Source organism: Cetorhinus maximus, chromosome 1 (assembly GCF_964194155.1).
Source record: "Cetorhinus maximus chromosome 1, sCetMax3.hap1.1, whole genome shotgun sequence".
NCBI classification, from domain to species: Eukaryota; Metazoa; Chordata; class Chondrichthyes; order Lamniformes; family Cetorhinidae; genus Cetorhinus; species Cetorhinus maximus.
This window is the reverse complement of record NC_135879.1, coordinates 231,369,786-231,380,553: the sequence shown is the minus strand read 5'-3', so window position 1 is coordinate 231,380,553 and position 10,768 is coordinate 231,369,786.

Genomic DNA, 10,768 nt, shown 5'->3' with positions numbered 1-10,768 from the left:
GAGATGAGAGTAACTGCCCTTGGCATCAAGGCTGCATTTGACCAAGCATCAAGGAGCCGAAGCAGAACTGGAGTCAATAGGAATCAGGGGGAAAACTCCATTGGTTGGAGTCATACCTAGCACAAAGGAAGATGGTTGTGGTTGTTGCAGGTCAATCATCTCAGCTCCAGGGCATCACTGCAGGAGTTCCTCAGGGTAGTGTCCTCGGCCCAACCATCTTCAGATGCTTCATCAATGACCTTCCTTCCATCATAAGGTTAGATGTGGGGATGTTCGCTGATGATTGCACAATGTTCAACACCATTCGCGACTCCTCAGATACTGAAGCAGTCCATGTCCAAACGCAGCAAGACCTGGACAACACCCAGGCTTGGGCTGACAAGCGGCAAGTAACATTCATGCCACACAACTGCCAGGCAATGACCATCTCCAACAAGAGAGAATCTAACCATTGCCCCTTGACGTTCAATGGCATTACCATCAATAAATCCCTCACTATTAACATCCTGGGCTTTAATATTGACCAGAAACTGAATTGAACTAGCCATATAAATGCTGTGGCTGCAAGAGCAGGTCAGAGGCTAGGAATCCTGAGATGAGCAACTCACCTCCTAACTCCCCAAACCTGCCCGCCATCTACAAGGCAATAGTCAGGCATGTAATGGAATACTCCTCACTTGCTTGGATGAGTGCAGCTTCCACAACACTCAAGGAGCTTGACACCATCCTGGACAAAGCAGCCCAGTTGATTGGCACCCCATCCACAAACATTCACTCCCCCCACCACTTATGCACATTAGCAGCAGTGTGTACCATCTACAAGATGCATTGCAGGGATTCACTAAGGCTTCTTCGACAGCACCTTCCAAACCCACAACCACTACCATCTAGAAGGACAAGGGCAGCAGATAGATGGGAACACCACCAGCTGGAAGTTCCCTCCAAGTCACTCACCATCCTGACTTGGAAATATACCGCCGTTCCTTCACTGTCACCGAGTCAAAATCCTCGGACTCCCTCCCTAACAGCCCTGTGGGTGCACCTACACCACATGGACTTCAGTGGTTCAAGAAGGCAGCTCACCGCCACCTTCTCAAGGGCAACTAGGGATGGGCAGTAAATGCTGGCTCAGCCAGAGAAGCCCACATCCCATGAATGAATAAGAAAACCCCAGCATGGTACTGAGGGAGTGCTGCCCTGTGGGAGATGGTGTCTTTTGGATGAAACATTAAATGGAGGTTCAGTCTACCCTCTTAGGTGAATGCAAAAAATTGCCACCACACTATTTCAAAGTAGAGCAGGGAAGTTCTCCCTGATGCCCTGGCCATATTTAATTCTCAACCAACCCCTAAATAAAGCTCTGGTCATTTTTTTTCTCACTCTTTTATACAATGTCTACGCTTTGAAAGTATTTAATTGGATGTGAAGTGCTTTGGGACACCTCAAGATCGTGAAAGGCGCTACATAAATTCAAGTCTTTCTGATTAATTGAATCTAGCCATTTACTTGCACAAATATTCCACCAAGTTTTCTGAAAATCCCTGCCAGTGTCCCACCCAGTGTTTGGTGTTTGTTTTCTCACGCACCAGTCCAGAGGAAAGAATAACAGCAGGTTGAATGGGATTTTCAGATTAAGGAGACGACGTGCTGTGCCGAAAATTCAGGCTTTGGGCTCTTTTCTCCCAGTCTGGAGGTAGCCGCCTGTATTGAATCCGATGAGACAGCGTCACATGTGGTGGCATCATGTATGGGGAGGGGGGGGGGAGAGTAGTTAGGGAACTCCTCCTTGTCAGATCCTGCACTGCTTTCCAATGTGTACTTGGGGTGCAGGCAGAAACGAATGTTTAACCTTGTTGGTGCACAGAGATAAGGGATGCAGCCTTTAACCCAGAGCCTCCCGTTCTGAAGCATGTCTCATCACAGACCAGCAGCGAGAGCGGAGAGAAACGCTGGACTCTGGAGGCAGCTTGTTTAACGTGCGGTAAGTGTGTAGCTCTCTTAACCATTTAGCATTGCTCCTTCTTTCCTCCGTCAATTTACTCTCGTGTTCAATACTGAGATATAAGGTGTCCTCACCACCACTTTCATTCCCCCCCCTGTCTCGCACCATTTAACAAGTGAAGACTGAGATCACACATGCACAAACATTCCATCGATGAATGGACCTGAAAACAGGGCTTTTTGTCGAAAAAATATAATTCAGATTTTTTTTTTTAATGCATTGTTCAGTGGATCAGCCGCTAATTTGTTTTCCATTGGCTCGGAATGTATCCCTTTGCTAAAGCTTTCCAATCAGAAATGCACTGGCATTGATCATGTCTATATATTTGCCTCGGCGTTACAGTTAGCAAGTGATTTGTAAGCCTGGTGCCTTTTAACAAACCAGCTCCGGGGAGTTAAGTTGCCTTCGGTGCTGCAATAGACACTTGTCCCCACTTCCACAAGTTTGGGGAGGGGGAACTGAAGGACGTTCGAAACTAGAGGACATATCCTTAAAACGAGAAGTAGACTGTTCTTGAGTGATGCCAGGAAGCACTACTTCAAGCCACAGGTAATGAAAATCTGGAACTCTCTCCCCCAGACAGCTGTGGGGGTGAGGGGCGCCCATTGAAAATTTGCAAACTGATTGATAGATTATTTTCTCAAGTACCAGCTTTAAGGGTTAAAGAACCAAGACAGGCAGGTAGAGTTAAGATACAGGTCTAACCAAATGACGACATAGGCTCAATGGCCCCAACTCTGTTTCTAGCATCGAAATGTAAACACTTTTATCGTGCTTCCTCCCCCAGCTTTGCCATATTGAAGATGTGGCCAGAGGCAAACATTTCAGCATCGTTCAACCACTCGGTGCCCTGGAACGTGGGAGTGAGGAAGGGGAACAGCAGTGCCTGGTTAGCTCCCCAGGATGTGCTGGTGGGGGTGCTACTCACTGTCATTGACCTGGTCACCTTCTTGGGCAACACTGTGGTCTTCATCTGTCCAGCAGTGGAGAAAAGGCTCAGGACAGTCACTTACATGTTCATCATGTCACTCGCCATGGCAGATTTACTACTTGCTTGTCTTGTTATGCCCTTCAGGTAGGAGTTTGCATACATTATTAATTTTTTTTAAAAAGCTACAGTACGTTATTGGGAAAAATTGTAATTTTAATATACTTTGGTCAACTCCAATTTAATCCCATTAGGCTTTGGTTATGTATTTCTCCATCCTTAAAACCTACCATTTTGACCAAGCTTTTGGTCACATGTCTTATTGTTTCCTTCCTCTGGCTCGGTGTCAATTATTGTGCCTAATTGCACTGCTGTGATGCACCTTGGGGTGTTTTACTACACTAAAGATACTATATAAATGCAAGTTGTTGTTGTAATGACATGTACTCCCTTCAACATAGCCAGTCTTTCCATTCTGGCCATCATCAATATCAGGAACATCCATGAAGGGTATACGTCTGGGGCAACACTGAAGGGGCCAATTTCTGCCTCCACATTCCCAGAAGGGTCACATCATACAAATTTTGAGCACATTGTCAAATACTTTCCCAACCGATCAAAATGATGGTCGGCAGCGTGCACCCAAGCCTCCCTAAATGTGCAGAGTGTCTCCGACTGTCATGACACCAGTTATTATGGCAACCAGTAGAATGAGGAGTGCCAAATCCAGAGTGTTCATTGAGCAACATATGGGGTCTTGAAAAAATAATTCTGCTATCTGTATCACTTGGTGATGCCTTGCATTATTCCCCAGAGAAATCGAATGCAATGGTAATGATGCATTGCCTACTCATTTATATCACAATTGAGAGCAGCACAGCGTGCAGAACACCTGTGATCTCCAACCTTCAGGGATGTAGAGGGCAAAGAGGGACTGGAGGAGGTAGCTGATGTAAATGAGGCACTGCTCCCAGGCAGTCAGCAGCAACAGTGAATCATTACCACAATCTTTTGTTGGGTTCCAACACTACCATTGTGGAAGTGTCAAGGGCGTAATGATGACTTTCCCTTCTGCTTGCACTTTACAGTGTTAATGCAGAAGGTGTGGTCCCATGGTGGAGTGATGGCTGCATGCACTAATGTATAAGGCGCTTAAGATACAATGTTTTTAACATGAAAGCTCACCCTCCGTGGTTTGTACTGCTTCTTAAGGCTGTTCTTCTCACTCTGTCTCTACCTTGACATGCTTCTGTTGGGCGCTGCCAAATCTCTTGCAACCAGAGGGCTCCCAGATGAAGGAGGCCTGATGAAAACAACCCAGGAGGTCATGAACCAGTGACAGGGCTGACCTAACAATGTTCTTGTTGCTCCTTGACAGACTTCAGAACTGTGTAAAGCAGACAGGAATCTGGCTGCACAGAAGGCTGGCCAGTAAGAGTGTGAATCTTGACATCCCGTGCATGGATGTTGCTCCACAAACCAAAGGACAGAGGATCAGATAGAAATTAGATCTACAACAGCAAGGCCCCTTACAGCTCTCCAAGCTCCTCCATTCACTCCCTGAGGCTCTCTAATCTTCTCCCACCAAACAAAAGTCGAAGCTAGTCTTAAGATACTTCTTGCAGAGTGGCATTCACTGAGTGTACCCACTGTAGCAGTGCTCTCTAAAACTGAGAAAGCAATGTGCATCATGCTGGCATACATTTGGAAGAATCTTGCTCTGTGGCTTTTCAACACTTGTCCCACGTTAATGGACATTAAGCTGAAGCACTCTTATATCATACCCAAATCTAGCTGATTCCATGGAGCTGAGTGAGCAAGCCACGGCCACAGACTATTTCAGCACCCTTTATCCAAGGGAGCTGAATAGTTTTGTTCATTTCAAGAAGGCACGAACCTCCACTAAGATTCTCTTGCCCTCTCTTGACTATCCACCATTAGTATTAAATCATTTTGATTTTTGGGCCTTTATTGACATTGCTGGATGAATAAAGTCCAAGGTCCACAAGCTCCCTTTCTACCTTCCTGGTAGTCACATGATGCGATAATAGAGTTGTTGACTGATCGTAGCAATCAATCTGTTAATTAATCTTCATTATCTCCTTATATTGCATCAGTGACAATTCTTCATTGGGTTCATTATCATGTCCACAGCGAGCTGCCTGTCAATTTGGAAAAGCTCTTCAATTGTCAGGGACAGAAAATCCGATGGCCCCTCCATGGATTAGAGCTAACCGAGTGAGGTTGTGGGGAGTGGGGGAGGGGAGGGTCATGGAATGTTGATCATTGGGCAGGTTGTGGGTCGGAGGAGGATTAAGGACCTTTAAGGACTGTTGGTTAGGGTTTTCTATTTTCGGTACCAGAGTGCAACGCCCATTCAGCCCATTACATAGAAACATAGAAAATAGGAACAGGGGTAGGCCATTCAGCCCTTCTAGCCTGCTCCACCATTCGTTGAGATCATCCAGCTCAATATCCTGCTCCTGCTTTCTCCCCATATCCTTTGATACCTTTCGCCCAAGATCTATATCTATCTAACTCCTTCTTGAAAACATACAATGTTTTAGCCTCAACTACTTTCTGTGGTAGCGAGTTCCACGGGCTCACCACTCTCTGGGTGAAGAAATTTCTCCTCATCTCAGTCCTAAATGGTCCACCCCGTATCCTCTGACTGTGACCCCTGGTTCTGGACTCCCCCACCATCGGGAACTTCCTTCCTGCACCACCCTATCTAGTCCTGTTAGAATTTTATAGGTTTCTATGAGGTCCCCCCGCATTCTCCTGAACTCCAGTGAATATAATCCTAACTGACTCAATCTCTCCTCATATGTCAGTCCTGCCATCCCAGGAATAAGTCGGGTAAACCTTCGCTCACTTCTCTCTATAGCAAGAACATCCTTCCTCAGATAAGGAGACCAAAACTGCACATATTATTCCAGGCGTGGTCTCACCAAGGCCCTGTACAATTGCAGCAAGACATCCCTGCTCCTGTACTTGCATCCTCTCTCTATGAAGGCTTCTTTACCGCCTGCTGCACCTGCATGCTTACCTTCAGCGAGTGGTTTACGAGGATACCCAGGTCTCGTTGCACATTCCCCTCTCTCAATTTATAGCCATTCAGATAATAATCTGCCTTCCTGTTTTTGCTACTGAAGTGGATAACCTCACATTTATCCACATTATACTGCATCTACCATGCATTTGCCCACTCACTCAGCTTGTCCAAATCATACTGAAGCATCTCTGCATCCTCCTCACAGTTTACCCTCCCACCCAGCTTTGTGTCATCTGCAAATTTGGAGATATTACATTTAGTTCCCTCATCTAAATCATTAATATATATTGTGAATAGCTGGGGTCCCAGCAACTGATCCCTGTGGTACCCCCTCTAGTCACTGCCTGCCATTTGGAAAAAGGCCCCTTTATTCCTACTCTTTGTTTCCTGCCTGCCAACTAGTTTTCTAACCATCTCAATACACTACCCCCAATCCCACGCGCTTTAATTTTACACGCTAATCTCTCATGTGGGGCTTTGTCGAAAGCCTTCTGAAAGTCCAAATAAACCACATCCACTTGCTCCCCCTCATCAACTCTACTAGTTACATCCTCGAAAAATTCCAGTAGATTTGTCAAGCATAATTTCCCTTTCGTAAATTCATGCTGACTCTCTCCAATTCTGCCATTGTTTTCCAAGTGCTCAGCAATTAAGTTGTTTACAATGGACTGTTGAATTTTCCCCACTACTGACTTCAGGCTGACTGGTCTATAATTCGTTGTTTTCTCTCTACCTCCCTTTTTGAATCATGGGGTTACATTAACTACTCTCCAATCTGTAGGAACTGTTCCAGAGTCTATATAATCTCTGAAGATGACCACCAATGCATCCACTATTTCTAGGGCCACTTCCTTAAGTACTCTGGGATGTAGATTATCAGGCCCTGGGGATTTATTGGCCTTCAATCCCATCAATTTCCCCAACACCATTTCCCTACCAATACTGATTTCTTTCAGTTCCTCCCTCTCACTAAACCCTGTGTTCCCCAAGATTTCTGTTATGTTATTTGTGTCCTCCTTTGTGAAGACAGAACCAAAGTATGTATTTAGTTGGTCAGCCATTTCTTTGTTCCCCATTATAAATTCCCCTGTTTCTGACTGTAAGGGACGTACGTTTGTCTTCACCAATCTTTTTCTCTTTACATACCTAAAGGAACTTTTACAGCCAGTTTTTAGTCCTTGAAAATTATGTTGGGGGCCCTAGTTAATTCATAGGACACAGGTTTGCAATGTATATCAAGGCTCCCTGCTTTCAGTGTGAAACAGCCACTTAATTAAAGACTCCATAACAGAGAACCAGACAAAGGGGTATTCCATTGTGCACTCTAATTTTGAGCACGCAAACACACCATGCCTGCCCATAAACCGAGATGAAGGTCAGCCCCATTTCTAAAAAAACACAAACTTCTTAGGCATTGCACCCACCCCTCCCTTGGTCATTGCTGATTTGTGGGTCCTTACTGTGGACAGTTTGGTTGTTGCATTTCCCTGTTGTGCAACAGAGACACTACTTCTGGCACCACAAGCAGCCTATCTGTACAGGAGGGGAGGAAGGGAGGAAGAGCAATAGTAATAGGGGATTCTATCGTCAGGGGAACAGATAGGTGCTTCTGTGGCCATCAACGTGACTCCAGGGTGGTATGTTGCCTCCCTGGTGCCAGGATCCGGGATGTCACTGAACGGCTGCAGAGCATCCTGAAGGGAGAGGGTGATCAGGCAGAGGTCATGGTACATGTTGGTACCAATGACATCGGTAGAAAGAGGGATGAGGTCTTGCATCAAGAATTCAGGGAGTTAGGCAGTAGACTAAAAAGCAAGACCTCTCAGATTGTAATCTCCAGATTACTCCCAGTGACACATGCTAGCGAGCTCAGAAATAGGAGAATAGCAAAGATGAATACGAGGCTTAAGAGTTGGTGCAGGAGGGAGGGTTTTAGTTTCCTGGATCACTGGGACCGTTTCTGGGGAAGGTGGGACCTGTACAAGCGGGACGGTCTACATCTCAACCAGAGCGGGACTAACAACCTTCCGGGTGGGTTTGCTAGTGCTGTTGGGAGAGCTTTAAACTAATTCGGCAGGTGGAGGGGACACAGAATGTTAGCAGAATAGGGACACATCATAATACAGTAAAGCAATCAAGTCAGAGGGAGTACAGCTGCAATAAGCTTCAAGGGAGTAAGGCAAGGCTGGATGGCCTCTACTTTAATGCCAGGAGTATTACAGGTAAAACGGATGAGTTAAGGGTGAGGGTTGACACGTGGAATTGTGATATAGTAGCCATCACTGAGACGTGGCTGAGGGAAGCGCAGGATTGGCAGCTCAACATTCCAGTATATAGAATCTTCAAGTGACACAAGGGAGGGGGTAAAAGAGGAGGAGGCATTGCATTATTAGTTAAGGAGTCAGTTACTGCAGTAAGGAGAGATGATATCTTGGAGGGGGCATCGAATGAAGCTTTGTGGGTAGAACTTAGGAATAAAAAAGGGGCAACTACATTATTAGGTGTTTATTATAGACCCCCAGATAGTCAGTGGGAAATTGATGAGCAAATATGTGCACAATTTGCGGTGGTGTGTAAAAATAATAACAATAGGGTAATTATATTAGGTGATTTCAACTTTCCCAACATTAATTGGGATAGACATAGTGTTAAGGGCTTGGATGGAGTGGATTTCTTGAAATGTGTACAGGGGAATTTTTTAGGTCAATATATAGAGGGTCCAACAAGGGACAGTGCATTGCTGGAGCTAATTCTGGGGAATTAAGCCAGACAGATGACTGAGGAGGTGGTGGGCGAGCATTTTAGTGATAGCGACCACAACATGGTACAGTATAAGTTTGCTATTGACAAAGAAATCGACAAGTTGCAAAAAAATGTTTTGGATTGGGGGAAGAGTAGATTTTAGTAAAATAAGGCAGGATCTGGCCAAGGTAAACTGGGAACAGTTACTTGTGGGGAAATCTACAGAGGAGCAGTGGGGGGTGTTCAAAAAGGAAATGGGGAGGGTACAGGCTCAACATGTTCCCTCTAGGGTGATAGGAAGGAGTAACAAGCCCAGAGAACCATGGATTACAGAGATATTCAGGTTACGATGAGAAGGAAAAGAGAGGCTTTTAGCAGGTACAAGGGAAGCAAATCAGTGGAGGCATTAGTGGAGTACAGACAGTGCAGGGTGGAGCTTAAGAAAGCAATTAGGAGAGCAAAGAGGGGATATGAGAAAGCTCTTGCTGGTAAAAGTAGGGAAAATCCCAAGATATTCTGTAAGTATATCAATGGGAAGAGGATAACCAGGGAAAGAGTAGGTTCCATAAGGGACCAAGGGGGCAATCTATGGGTGGAGCCAGAGGACATCGCTAGAGTGTTGAAAGAATATTTCACGTCCGTCTTCACCCAAGAGAATGAGAATGAAGGTATCGAACTCGGGAAGAGAGACTGCGAGGTTCTTAAGCAAATTGATATATGGAGTGACAAGGTATTGGAGGTGTTGGCAGGCCTAAAAGTGGACAAATGTCCAGGTCCGGATGATTGGAGTCTTAGACTGCTGAGGGAGGCAAGGGAGGAGATCGCAGGGGCTCTGACCCAAATTTTTAATTCCTCTCTGGCCATGGGGCAGGTGCCAGAGGACTGGAGAACAGTTAATGTTTTTCCACTATTTAAGAAGGGTTGTAGAGATAAGCCAGGGAACTACAGGCCGGTAAGTCTCATGCCAGTGGTAGGGAAACTATTGGAGAAAGTTCTGAAGGAGTGTATCTATCTCCACTTGGAGAGGCAAAGTTTGATCAGAGATTGTCAACATGGCTTTGTCAGAGGGAGATCATGCCTAACAAATTTGATTGAATTTTTTGAGGAGGTGACCAGGTGTGTAGATGATGGGAGTGTAGTTGATGTAGTTTATATGGATTTCAGCAAAGCGATTGACAAGGTCCCACATGGGAGACTTTTAAAGAAGGCAAAGGCACATGGGATACAGGGTAATTTGATAAGGTGGATTCAAAATTGGCTTAGCTGTAGGAGGCAGAGGATGATCACAGGAGGATGCTTTAGTGACTGGAAGCCAGTGTCCAGTGGCATATCACAGGGATCTGTGCTCGGTCCCCTATTATTTGTCATTTATATAAACGACATAGATGACCATGTGGGGTCAGATGAGAAGTGTGAGGTGGTACACTTTGGAAGGAGTAATTTGACAAGGAAGTATTCAATGAACGGCATGACACTAGGAAGTTCCAAGGAACAAAGAGACCTTGGTGTTTGTGTCCATAGATCTCTGAAGGCAGAGGGGCATGTTAGTGGGGTGGTGAAAAAGGCATATGGGACACTTGCCTTTATCAATCGAGGCATAGATTACAAAAGTAGGGAGGTCATGTTGGAGTTGTATAGAACCTTGGTGAGGCCACAGCTGGAGTACTGTGTGCATTTCTGGTCGCCACATTATAGGAAGGATGTGATTGTACTGGGTGGGGTGCAGAGGAAATTCACCAGGATGTTGCCTGGGATGAAACATTTAAGTTATGAAGAGAGGTTGGATGGACTTGGGTTGTTTTCATTGGAGCAGAGAAGACTAAGGGGCGACCTGATCGAGGTGTACAAGATTATGAGGGACATGGACAGGGTGGATAGGGAGCAGCTGTTCCCCTTAGTTGAAGGGTCAGTCACAAGGGGGCATAAGTTCAAGGTGAGGGGCAGGAGGTTTAGGGGGGATGTGAGGAAAAACATTTTTACCCAGAGGGTGGTGACGGTCTGGAATGCACTGCCTGGGAGGGTGGTGGAGGCGGGTTGCCTC